This window comes from Sturnira hondurensis, unplaced genomic scaffold (genome assembly GCF_014824575.4).
Source record: "Sturnira hondurensis isolate 20B ecotype Veracruz unplaced genomic scaffold, ASM1482457v3 Scaffold0016273, whole genome shotgun sequence".
Classification (NCBI taxonomy): Eukaryota; Metazoa; Chordata; class Mammalia; order Chiroptera; family Phyllostomidae; genus Sturnira; species Sturnira hondurensis.
Genome location: NW_028088904.1, coordinates 1,771,147 through 1,783,778, shown reverse-complemented (window position 1 = coordinate 1,783,778; position 12,632 = coordinate 1,771,147). Strand labels below are relative to the sequence as shown.

At 38.7% G+C, this 12,632-nt stretch overlaps 1 protein-coding gene and 1 pseudogene across 5 annotated transcripts in view; one reads left to right on the top strand and one right to left on the bottom strand.

Annotated features, from left to right (window-relative positions):
- The window catches only part of LOC119000734 (serine/threonine-protein phosphatase 2A 56 kDa regulatory subunit alpha isoform-like), a 31,776-nt pseudogene extending 22,160 nt beyond the window's left edge, over positions 1-9,616 (top strand).
- The window catches only part of LOC119000751 (lysine-specific demethylase 6A-like), a 209,031-nt gene that overhangs the window by 82,504 nt on the left and 113,895 nt on the right, over positions 1-12,632 (bottom strand). The gene's annotated exons all lie outside the window — the stretch shown is intronic.

Here is a 12,632-nt window from a genome sequence, read left to right as displayed (position 1 = left end):
CTTCCTGTGGCACCTAGGAAGACCAGCAGAACAAACTGAATAGGTTTAAAGTCAGCAGGAGGCTTTTCCATTTCTTCCCCCCCCCCCAAGTAAGACAGTAAGAACTGCATTTACAAAGGATCCAGAGACAGACCCAAAGGGAGAGAGTACAAGGCTAACCCCCAAAATTGAAAAACTGACACAACTGTCACTTTGCTATCCCACAGAGGTGGGATTTTATTGACCAATTATATTATGTTTTCATAATTTTACCACTTTTATTAGTATTTTAATATCTCTACATTATGTTGTTTTCCTCATTTATTTCTCTGTTTAACTGTATTGTTTGACTAGTTTTCCTTATTCTATCTTTATTGTATTTTAATTTTACTTTTCTCACTTCACTTGTGTATCAGTAACACGCAACTCTTGATCTGGTACTTTCTATACTGGTTATCCAAATAATATATTTCTTGTCATATTATTGTTGTTCCAGTACTGCTGTAAACAATGGTTGTTTTATACAACTGTACATACTGCACAACAATCCTCCCTGACCTTAGCCCACCTTCACTTTCTTCCTAAGCACTGTATCATTGTTGTGGTTAACTCTACTCTCCCTTACACTATGCCTACTTTCTATCTTTCAGTCTCACTATATCTCATCATATAACCCTGCACAAGCACTGTGTTTTCAGGATTCAGCTCAAAACCTCCTCCCCTCAAACAAGACTGCTATCTCTCTTCCACCTTTTATGAAAAGTGGCTAGCTAGGTGAAATATATCTTATGCAAACACTATACTTACACAAACAATCTCCTAGCTCTTCTTCAATTGTTGATACTTTGAATTCCATAAAGTTTTCTGTCACAATATTAATCCACTTTGCCTACCCACTGCTATTGATCACATAAAATAGGTGGGAGCTGCTAACATCAGTAAACTTGCTGGAGGAGGAAAACCACCAAGAAAGAAACCACCAAAAGGTAAAAACCCAAGTAAAGCAAGAGAGCCCACATATACAAAAAACAAGACCAAACCTAGAGCATCCAGACAAGGAGATCAAGGAGACCACACCACTGAACCTCACCAATTTCCTAACACAGAATTAAACTCTACAAACACAGCTAGCAAAGTGAAACATCAGGAAGCTCAGAAATAAACAAAAAGAGAAACCTAAAATGGGGAGAGAAAAAAGAACCTGCAATAAAAAGGAATGGAAGACTCCCCACTAGAAGAGCTAAACTAAATGTAAGTAAACCAAACTATCAGATATAGAATGCAAAATAAGTTAATAAGATGCTCAAGGGACTTGAAGCATCTACACAGAGATTAATGTGAAATACAACACTATGAAAAGGAAAACAAACTATAAACAAAAAATAAAAAACGAATAAAATCTCAGAAATAAAACACACATGAAAGAATTATAAGTGGGCTGGATGAAGCAGGGGATCGAATCAGTGAGCTGGAGGACAAGGTAGAAAAAAACAACCAGAAAGAGAAAAAGGAGGAGAAGAGACTCAGGAAGAGCAAAGAGGTGGTAAGGGAGCTGCAACACAACATTAAATGTAATGATACTTGTATAATAGAAAAACCAGAAGGAGAAGAACTGCAAGGGATGTAAAACCTGTTTTAAAAAATAATGATGGAAACTCTAATTTAGTAAGAGAAAAAGCACACAAATCCAGGCAACTAAGAGAGTCCTAAACAAGAGGAATCCAAAGGGGCCCACTCAGAGACACATCATAATTAAAATGGTAAGATTCCAAGACAGAGAATCTTAAAGGCACCAAGGGTGAAACAGGAAGTACCATACAAGGGAGCCCCAATAAGCCTAGCAGATGACGTTTTAATGTAAATGCTCCAAGGTAGAAAAGAATGAGAAAAATTACTCCAAGTAATGAAAACCAGAGACCTGAAACCAAGGCTTTCCTAACCAGCAAACCTCTCAATTAAACTGGAACACCAAATAAGGAGCTTCCGCACAAAGAAATCTAAAAAAATACACCTTATCAAACCATCTCTGTACAAGATGCTAATAGGTCAGGGACAAGAAAAGAAAAAGAGTGAGACAGAGAAACACAGGTACAAAAAAATAGAAACCAATAAATACCTATCAATAATAGAACTGAGTGCCTAAGTAGAACTACATGCCAGTTCTTACATTTAAGCAGATTCATCAAGAAAAAAAGAGGGAGGGCCTAAGTAGAAAGAGAAAGAAATGAGAGAGATTACAACTGACACCACAGAAATAAAAAGGATTATAAGGTATTACTATAAAGAACTACACACCAACTAATTTTAAAACCTCGGTGAAAAGAACAAATTTATGAAAAAATATAATCTTCCAAAATGAAATGAGAAGGAAGAAAGAAAGCTTGAACACAGCAAAAAGAACGGACGAAATTGAAGCAATAATAAAAAAACTCTTAACACACAAAAGCCCTGCACAAGATGGTATCACAGAAGAATTCCACAAAGCATTTAAGGAAAAGCTAACCCCTATCCTTCACAGACTATTCTAAAAAATCCAAAATGACTTCCGCCAAGATGGAGGCATAGGTGGAAACACTGTGCCTTCTCCCACAACCAAGTTTGAATACAACAAAGGTTTGGAGAAACAAAGACACAACCAAAGGACAGAAAATTGAATTATACGGAAGTCCGACTACATCTAACTGTTCAACAAGGGACGGTAAGAGGGGCGGAGCCAGCAGCGAGCAGGGTCGGGCAGGACAGAGCCCCCGACCCAGGCGCGCAGGCAGACGGGAATCAGCTGGGGTGCAGGGCAGACCGCGGGCGCATATTCGCGAACAGTGAGACAGACCACGCAGGCCTCAGGGGGTGAGGGCTGACGGTGGTGGCACACTCACAACCAGTGGGACGAAACTCGTGGGCAAGGTGACGGCAGCAACTGCAGCACTGCTGAGGGCCGTGGCAGCAGGCGGCGGACTGGACGCCATAGTCCCTCTTTGACCCCGGCTCCACATACAGCGACACAACCCATCGACTTAGTTGCCCTGCAATACTGGTGAGAGCCATTGTCGCTCTTTGACCCCGCCCCCACATACAACATCACAACCCAGCGACTTAGTTGCCCTTGGGCACCGGTGAGGGCCTTGGCAGCAGGCGGCAGACAGGACGCCATAGTCCCTCTTTGGCCCCGCCTCCACCTACAGCGTCACAACCCAGCGACTTAGTTGCCCTGCAATACCGGTGAGAGCCATTGTCGCTCTTTGACCCTGACCCCACATACAAGGTCACAACCCAGTGACTTAGTTGCCCTGTTCTAGTGAACACATTAGGGGTCTGATCCTGATATGGGACAGGCACGAACAACCCGAAAGATGGCACAAGAAGAACTCAAAGTCCAAGAGCCAATAACTCTCAATGCCCAAGAAATTGCCAGCCTCTCAGAAGCACAATTCAGGACACTATTTATCAGGACGCTCACAGAACCGGTAGATTATAGTCACAAATTAGAGGAACAAAGTCACAAATTAGAGGAATATATGAAGGCTAAACTAATTGAAAATGAAGGGAGATGCACAGGAAACCAAATAGTGATGGAAAGGAAACGGGGACTCAAATCAATGGAATGGACCAGAATGAAGAACAAAACATCCCACCAGAAAGGAATGAAGAAATAAGAATTCAAAAAAATGAGGAGAGGCTTAGGAACCTCCAGGACATCTTTAAACGTTCCAACATCCGAATGTAGGGGTACCAGAAAGGGGAAAGAAACAGCCACGAGTGGAAAACATATTTGAAAAAATAATAAAGGAGAACTTCCCCAGTCTGGCAAAGGAAACAGACTTCCAGGAAATACAGGAAGCTCAGAGAGTGCCAAAGAAGTTGGGCCCAAGGAGGAACACACCAAGGCACATCATCATTACATTAGCCAAGACCAAAATGAAGGAGAGAATCCTAGAAGCATCAAGGGATAAGGGGACAGTCACCTACAAAGGAGTACCCATCAGACTGTCAGCAGATTTCTCAAAAGAGACCTTCCAGGCAAGAAGGGGCTGGAAAGAAGTATTCCAAGTCATGAAATCCAAAGACCTACAGCCAAGATTGCTTTATCCAGCAAAGCTTTCATTTAGAACGGAAGGACAGATAAAGTGCTTCTCAGATAAGGTCAAGTTCAAGGAGTTCATCAGCACCAAGCCCTTATTATATGAAATGCTAAAGGGACTTATATAAGAAAAAGAAGATGAAAAATATTAAGAGTGAAAGGACAGCAAACACACAGCTATTAACAACACCACCTAAAACAAAAGCAAACCAAGAGGACAGCTAGATCAGGACTGGAACCATAGAAATGAAGAACACATGGAGGGTTAGCAACAGGGGGGTGGGAGGGGGAGAAGGGGGGAGAAGGCACAGAAAATAGGATAGATGGTAGGTAGAAAATAGATAGGGGGAGGGAGAGAATAGTGGGGGAAATATAGAATCTAAAGAACTTGAGACACATGGTTATAAACTAAGGGGGGCAGAATGGTGGGGGAGGGAGGGTGCAGGTGGAAGGGATTGAAGGGGGGGAATAGAACAACTGTAATGGTATAATCAATAAAATATATTTTAAAAATAAAAAAATAAAAATAAATAAAAAATCCAAAATGATGGAAGACTCCCAAAACATTTTTATGAAGCCAGCATCATCGTAATTCCAAAACCAGATACAGATACTATGAACAAAAACTTCAGGCCAATATGGCTGATGAATATAGATGTTAAAGTTCTTAACGAAATATTGGTAAACTACATCCAGCTATACATAAAAAGATCATACACCATGACGAAGTGGAATTCATCCCAGGGATGTAAGGAGGGAACAACACTCACAAATCAATAAACATAATACATCACATAAAAGCAAAGACAAAAGTTACACAATCATATCAATAGATGTGGGAAAATTGATAATGTACAGCACCCATTTATGATAAAAACATTCAGAAAAATGTGTATAGAGGTAGCATTCCTCAACATAATAAAGAGAGAGACCTACATATATGAGAGACTTACAGACAACATCATACTCAACAGACAAAAACGAAAAGCTTTCCCACTGAGATCAAGAATGAGAGAAGCATGTCCACTCTCACCACTTCCACTGAACATAGTATTTGAAGTTCTAGCCACAGAAATCAGGCAAGAAAAGGATATGAAAGGCAACCAAATTGGAAAGGAGGAAACAAAACTTGTCATTATTTGCAGATAACATGATAGTGTACATAGAAAATTCTATAGACTCCACCAAAAAAACCTACTAGTCCTTTTAAATGAACTGGCAAAACAGACAATACAAAGTCAATATTCAGAAATCAAAGGCATTTTGAACACTAACAATGAAATATCAGAAACAGAAATCAGGAAATAAATCCCATTTGATATAGCAACAAGAAAAATAAAATACCTAGGAGGAAACCTAACTCAGATATTAAGACCTGCACTCAGAAAATTACACAAGATTGAAGAAAAATTAACTAGACATAAATGGAAAGATATATGATACTCATGGATTGGAAGAATTAACAAAACCAGAGTGTCCATACTACCCAAAGTAATTCACAGATTCATTGCAATACCTATTAAACTACCAATGGTGTATTTCACAGACATAGAACAAACACTTCAGAAATTTATATGAAACCATTAATGACCCCAAATAGTTGCACGGATTTTGAGAAAAAAGAACAAAGTAGGGGGGGTCACAACACCTGATACCAAACTCTATTACAAGGCCACAGTAATCAAAACAGCCTGGTACTGGCATTAAGTACTACATACAGACACATGGACCAGTGGAAGAGAATAGAGAGCCCAGAAACAAACCGAAGTCTCTACCATCAATTAATATTTGACAAAGGGGGAAAAAGCATAAAATGGAGTCAAAATAGCCTCTTCAACAAATGGTGCAGGGAGAACTGGATAGCTACATGGAAAAAAAATGAAACAAAAGTTGATCACCACCTTACACCATACTCAAAAATAAATTCTAGGTACATAAAGACTTAAATATAAATTGTGGTACCACCAAAGTCCTTCTGGAGAACACAGGAAGGGAAATCTCAGATATTCCACAGAGTAATATCGACACTAATATGTCCCCGAGAGCAAGATACATAAAAGAAACGATAAACAAATGGGATCTAATCAAAAAGCTTCAGGATTCCTAAAAAAAACAGCATTCAAGTGAAAGTAGAACCAACTATATGGTGAAACATATTGGCCAATGATACCTCAAATAAGGATTTGATCTCCATAATATGTACAGAAATCATATAACTCCACTCTAAGAAGACAAGCAACCCAATTAAAACAGAATATAAGGTAAAGAATATAAACAGATACCTCTCAAAGGAGGACATACAAAGGGCCCAGAGACATATGTAAAGATGCTCAGTAACACTAGCCATCAGAAAGATGAAAATTAAAACCACAATGAGATATCAGTTCACACTTCTCAGAATGGCCATCATAAAGAAAGCAACTAACAACAACTGTTAGAGAGGTTGTGGAGAAAAGGGAACCCTAGGGCACTGTTGTGCGATTCTAGACTGGTGCGACCACTAGGAAAACAATATGGAATTATCACAGTAAACTAAAAATAGAACTTCCTTTTGTTTTGCCAATTTCACTGCTGGGATTGTATCCCAAGAACCCTGAAACACCAATCCAAAAGAACCTATGCACCCCAATGTTCAGAGCAGCACAATTTGCAATAACCAAGTGCTAAAAGCAACATATTTGCCCATCAGGAAAGGAATGGATCAAGAAGCCATGGTTTGTTTATACAACGAAATTCTATGTAGCAGAGAAAAAGAAGGAGCTCCTACCCTTTGTAACAGCATGGATGGAACTACAGAGGATTATGCTAAGTGAAATAAGCCAGGCAATGAAAGACAAATAACATATGATGCCACCTTTAAGTGGAACATAATGAACAAAACAAATAGACAAATCAAACATAACCAAAGACACTGAAATTAAGAAATGACAGTAACCAAGGACTTCCAGCCAAGATGGAGGCTTAGGTGGAAACACTGTGCCCCCTCCCACAACTATATTAAAACACAGTGGAGTTTTAGGAACAAAAACACAGCCAAAACAATGAAAATTGAACTGTACGGAAGTCCAACAACAACAAACCACACAGCCGAACCAATAAGAGGGGCAAAGTCAACAGCAGAGCAGGATTGGGCTGGAAAGATTATTCGGTCCCACCAACCCACAAGCAGAAGTAGAGGTGGATGGTGGATTCCAGGCATGGGGTGGCAACGGGCAGACCCAGTGGGGGCGCAGGGTGGCTGGCTGACTGCGGTCACACATTCGTGCACAGATAAACCAAGTGAAGGAGCGAACAGTGAGACAGATTATTCAGGCTAGGGCCCCAGCAATGGTAATTAGACCCAGAAAGCACCAACTGGAAAGACTTACTCGGGGACGGAGGCCTGGGAGAGGCTCCCAGACCCACAGAGTTCGTTGTAGAGACCCACAGGGTCCTGGATGGTACACGGGCCAACACACCACGGAACCAGCACCAGAGGGGCCCAATTTGCTTGGAGGAAGTCGCAGAGGGGACAGAAATCTGAGAGAGAATGGAGTGGAGCAAAGCACCACTTTGCCCAGCCTCTGATCCTGCGCCCACCTACAACATCACAGCCCCTCAACTGGGTTTCCCTGCCCTGGTGAACACCTAAGGCTCTGCCCCTCGTATGTAATAGGTGCAAACACACCAAACACTATGACTCAAGAACAGCTCAAAGGCCCAGAGCCTATAATTCTAAGTGACCAGGAAACAGCCAGCCTTTCAGATACACAGTTCAGAACACTGGTGATAAGGTTGTCCACAGAATTGGTTGACTTTAGCCACAAATTAGAGGAACAAATGAAGGCTAAACTAAGTGAAATGAAGGGAAATGCACAGGAAACCAATAGTGATGGAAAGGAAACTGGGACTCAAATCAAGGGAGTGGACCAGAAGGAAGAAACAACCAAACAGAAAAGAAGGAAGAATCAAGAATTCAAAAAATGGAGGAGCAGCTTAAGAACCTCCAGGACATCTTTAAACATTCCAACATCTGAATTGTAGGGGTATCAGAAGGGGAAGAGGAAGAGTGGTAAGTGGAAAACTTATTTGAACAAATAATAAACGAAAACTTCTCCAATCTGGCAAAGGCAATTGACTTCCAGGAAGTCGAGGAAGCTCAGAGAGTCCTAAAGAAGGTGGACCCAAGGAGGAATACACCAAGGCACATCATAATTACATTAGCCAAGATTAAAATGAGGGAGAGAATCCTAGAAGCAGCAAGAGATACGGGGACAGTCACCTACAAAGGAGTTCCCATCAGAATGTCAGCTGATTTCTCAAAACAGACCTTACTGGCAAGAAGAGGCTGGAAAGAAGTATTGCAAGTCATGCAATCCATAGACATACAGCCAAGATTGCTCTATCCAGCAAAGCTTTCATTTAAAATGGAAGGACAGATAAAGCGCTTCTTATAAAAGGTGAAGTTCAAGGAGTTCATCTTCACCAAGCCCTTATTATATGAAATGTTAAAGGGACTTATCTAAGAAAAAGAAGATAAAAAATATAAACAGTAAAAAGACATCAAACTCAGTTATTAATAACCACACCTAAAACAAAAGCAAACTAAGAGGACGGCTAGATCAGGAGTGAAAACATAGAAATGGAGATCACATGGAGGATTAGCAACAGGGGAGCGGGAGGAGAAGGGGGAAGAAGGTACAGAAAATAAGTAGCATACACAGTAGGTACAAAATAGATGGGGGGGGAAGGAACACTATGGGAAATACAGAATCTAAAGAACTTGTGAAACATGGACATGAACAAAAGTGGGAGAATGGTGGGGAAGAAGTGTGCAGGGTGGAGGAGAGTGAACGGGGGGAATGGGACCACTGTAATGGCATAATCAATAAATATATTTTAAAAAAAGAACTGATAGTATAAAGTGAATAGGGGCAGGGATAGTGGGGGAAAATAATGAATACTTTACAGGAACAACTATAAAGGCCACATGGACAAAATCTGGGGTGGCAGGGGGGTGAACCTCCGGAGAGAGTTGGGATGGGTAGTGGGGAGAGGTTAGGGGAAGAGGCAGAAAACTATATTGGAACAAAAACAAAATTCAAAAGTATGTAATGAAAAAAATTAGAAGAATGATAAAAATCATATTTTCCATTATTTATTCCTGTTGTTGGAATACATCTAAAAGCAAGATTCAAATTCATGATCAGTATTTTTAATATTCTGCATGACAGACTTCATAGTTCTTGTTGGGTGTATGTGCTGCCGAGCAAATGTATTAGTCTTTGATCAGTAATATATTCTCCTGTATTTTGTCAATTAAATTTTTATCTTATAACAATTTTTCTCAATTCTAGAAAAACATAAAGTTACTAGTTAAAATATAGCTGGTAAAATTATCCCTGGTTTTGATATCACATTAGAATGATATACTTATCACAACAAATGAACCAATATGGATACACGATAATAATTACTAAAGTTCATACTCTATCCAATTTCCCTATTTTTCTTTTTTTTTAGTATTCCAAGAATTCACAGTATTATGAGTTGGGCAATGAAGTTAGTGTTATTTTGTGAGATGGCTCTGGTAGTGCTAAGTTATTTCTAAGTTCATTCCAGACATATCATATCAGCATGCATTTAAGAAAAAATCAAAATTAGTGCAATTTATATAGCCATTTTAATAATGATGACTGAAACAATAAGCAATAATATTGACATAGTATGGTTTATTATTTCAAGAGTGATAAAACTGCAACTGAAACAAAAAAGTTTTGTGGAAGGTATGGAGAAGGTGCTGTGACTGACTGAATGTGTCTAAAGTGGTTTTTGAACTTTCTTGCTGGAGATTTGTCAGTGGATGACACTCCACATTGAGGCAGACCAAATGAATTTGATAGCAACTAAATGAACACATCAATGGAGAACAACATGCTACCATGCTCTACTGTCAGAAAGCCAACGTACTCACAATATCCCAATCAATAATTTTACTGGTGAAAATGAAAACTGTTATGTTTTAATTTATGGAATAAAACATATAGACTTTCTGGCCATGCCAATACTTACCTCTCCTACTTCTGGACAATGAAAGTTTTAAATTTATTCCTGTTTGTGATTAAATTAATAAATTTTTTTCTAATTTTAGATACTTTTAAAGGTACCTCTCATTTGGGCTTGTGTGTATTTTTCTTAAGGTTACATAAGGAAATCAGTATCAAGAGAGACCTCTGAAGTAAATTACTTTTCTCATCAGTTTATATCAACAAAAACTATTAGAGAAGGCGTTAATTTCTTGACCTATAACACAGAGTATGACAAGTTATTTCCACTAAAAAGTTTTACCCACCTCTAACTCTTCTCCTAACATAACTTTTTGAAAGGGAGTGACTATCCTTTCAAATAAGATCTAATAAGATATATACCTGTCTTCTAAAACGTAAGTAGTCTGCCCTTTAAAAATTACAACACTTACTTTAAACTACATTGTGCACCCAAAACTGAACACCATTTTCTCTTAGTTGACTTTTTATGCTTGATTTGCTGAAGACCTAAACAAGATTCAGACACTCAATCTGGTCATGTCTCATTTGAACGGTCTTTTCATAAGATACCTTTGCCTTTTCCACCACCAAATTTATTTTTAAAGTATATTTTATTGCTCATGCAATTACACTTGTCCCAATTGCTTTCTCCCACACCTTCCCCTCAGCCCTGAATGCAGACATTCCTGCATTTCTCCAGTTTAGGTCATATCCATGCACTTTGGTTATCTGGCTATTCTTGTTTTTAAGTTGGTTCTCATCCTTTTCGTTGTGCAAAGAAGCAAAGCAGTTTTATGTCCACTACCACTTTAATTACATCTCCACTCGCATCTTAAAAATACACTTTTAGAAATGCTCTGTACAAGCTACATTTTTATCCTGCAAGGTTTGTTATATTCTAAACCAGGTAGAAGAAACTATTAGGGCTAACTTCTGTTCACTCTTTTGCAAGAAATAGTTGTAAATGATGGTTTGTCTTTTGATTACCAAGTAATGTCATGATTATATCCTCCTGACATGATATATTCACTTAATGATTATCATTCTACGATCTTAGGGCTGTACATTACTACTTTATTCCTACTATGATTTATTAACTGGAATATTTATATACAGAAAATCTTCTCTTGAAAGGTATTTGATTTCTCTAATGTGTAGTTTATTGAAGATAAGCAGAGCAAATATTTGATACTGTTGAACCCTTATTATTTATGAGATGATTTTAAAACCATGTAAGGGTGACCAGTAGTGTAACTGTAATCATAAACTTACGAAATGCAATGTACTCAAAGGACTTAAAAATATTTGCAATTATTGTGGGTTTCACATATGCTGCCTACAGGAGACCCACCTCAGGTCAAAAGACCATCACAGACTAAAAGTGAAAGGCTGGAAACAAATTTTCCAAGCAAATGGACAAGAAAAAAAAGCCGGGGTAGCAATTCTCATATCAGACTAAATAGAATTCCAAAAAAGGGCCATAAAGAGAGACCCAGAAGGTCACTTCATATTGCTCAAGGGAAGAATCCAGCACAAAGACATTAACATCATAAATATATATACACCCACCATAGGAGCACCCAAATATATAAGAAAAATCCAAGAAGACTTCAAGAAAGATATTGACAGCAACACAATTATAGTAGGGGATTTTAACAGCCCATTGTCAAAAATGGACAGGTCTTCCACACAAAATATCAACAAAGATATTGCAGCATTAAACGACACTCTAGAAGAAATGGACTTGACTGATATATATAGAGCACTTCATCCCAAAGAAGCTAAATACACATTCTTTTCAAATGCACATGGAACATTGTCAAAGATAGACCACATGATAGGACACAAAATGAGCCTCAACAAATTCAAGAAAATTGAAATCATACCAAGCATTTTCTCTGACCACAAGGGAATGAAATTAGAAACCAACCCCAAAGGAAAAAACCCAAAACACCCAAAATCATGGAGACTGAATGGTATGCTATTAAACAACGAATTGGTCAAGATTGAAATTAGGGAAGAAATCAAAAAGTTTCTGGAAACAAATGAAAATGAACTCACAACAACCCAAAACTTATGGGACACGGCCAAGGCAGTCCTGAGAGGGAAGTTCATAGCAATACAGGCTTACCTAAAGAAAATAGAAACATTTCAAACAAACAACCTAACCCGACGCCTGCAAGAACTCGAAGAACAACAACAAAGACAGCCCAGAGCAAGTACAAGGAAGGAAATAACCAAGATCAGAGCAGAATTAAATGACATAGAGACCAAAAGCACAATTATAAGGATCAATGAATCCAAGAGTTGGTTTTTTGAAAAGATAAACAAAATAGACAAGCCTTTAAGTAGGCTCATTAAGAAAAGAAGAGAGAGGACACAAATAAACACAATCAGAAATGAAAGAGGAGAGATTACAACTGATACCACAGAAATAGAAGGGATTGTAAGGAATTACTATGAAGAACTGTATGCCAAGAAATTTGAAAACCTAGGTGAAATGGACAAATTTCTAGAAAAATATAATCTTCCAAAACTCAATGAAGAAG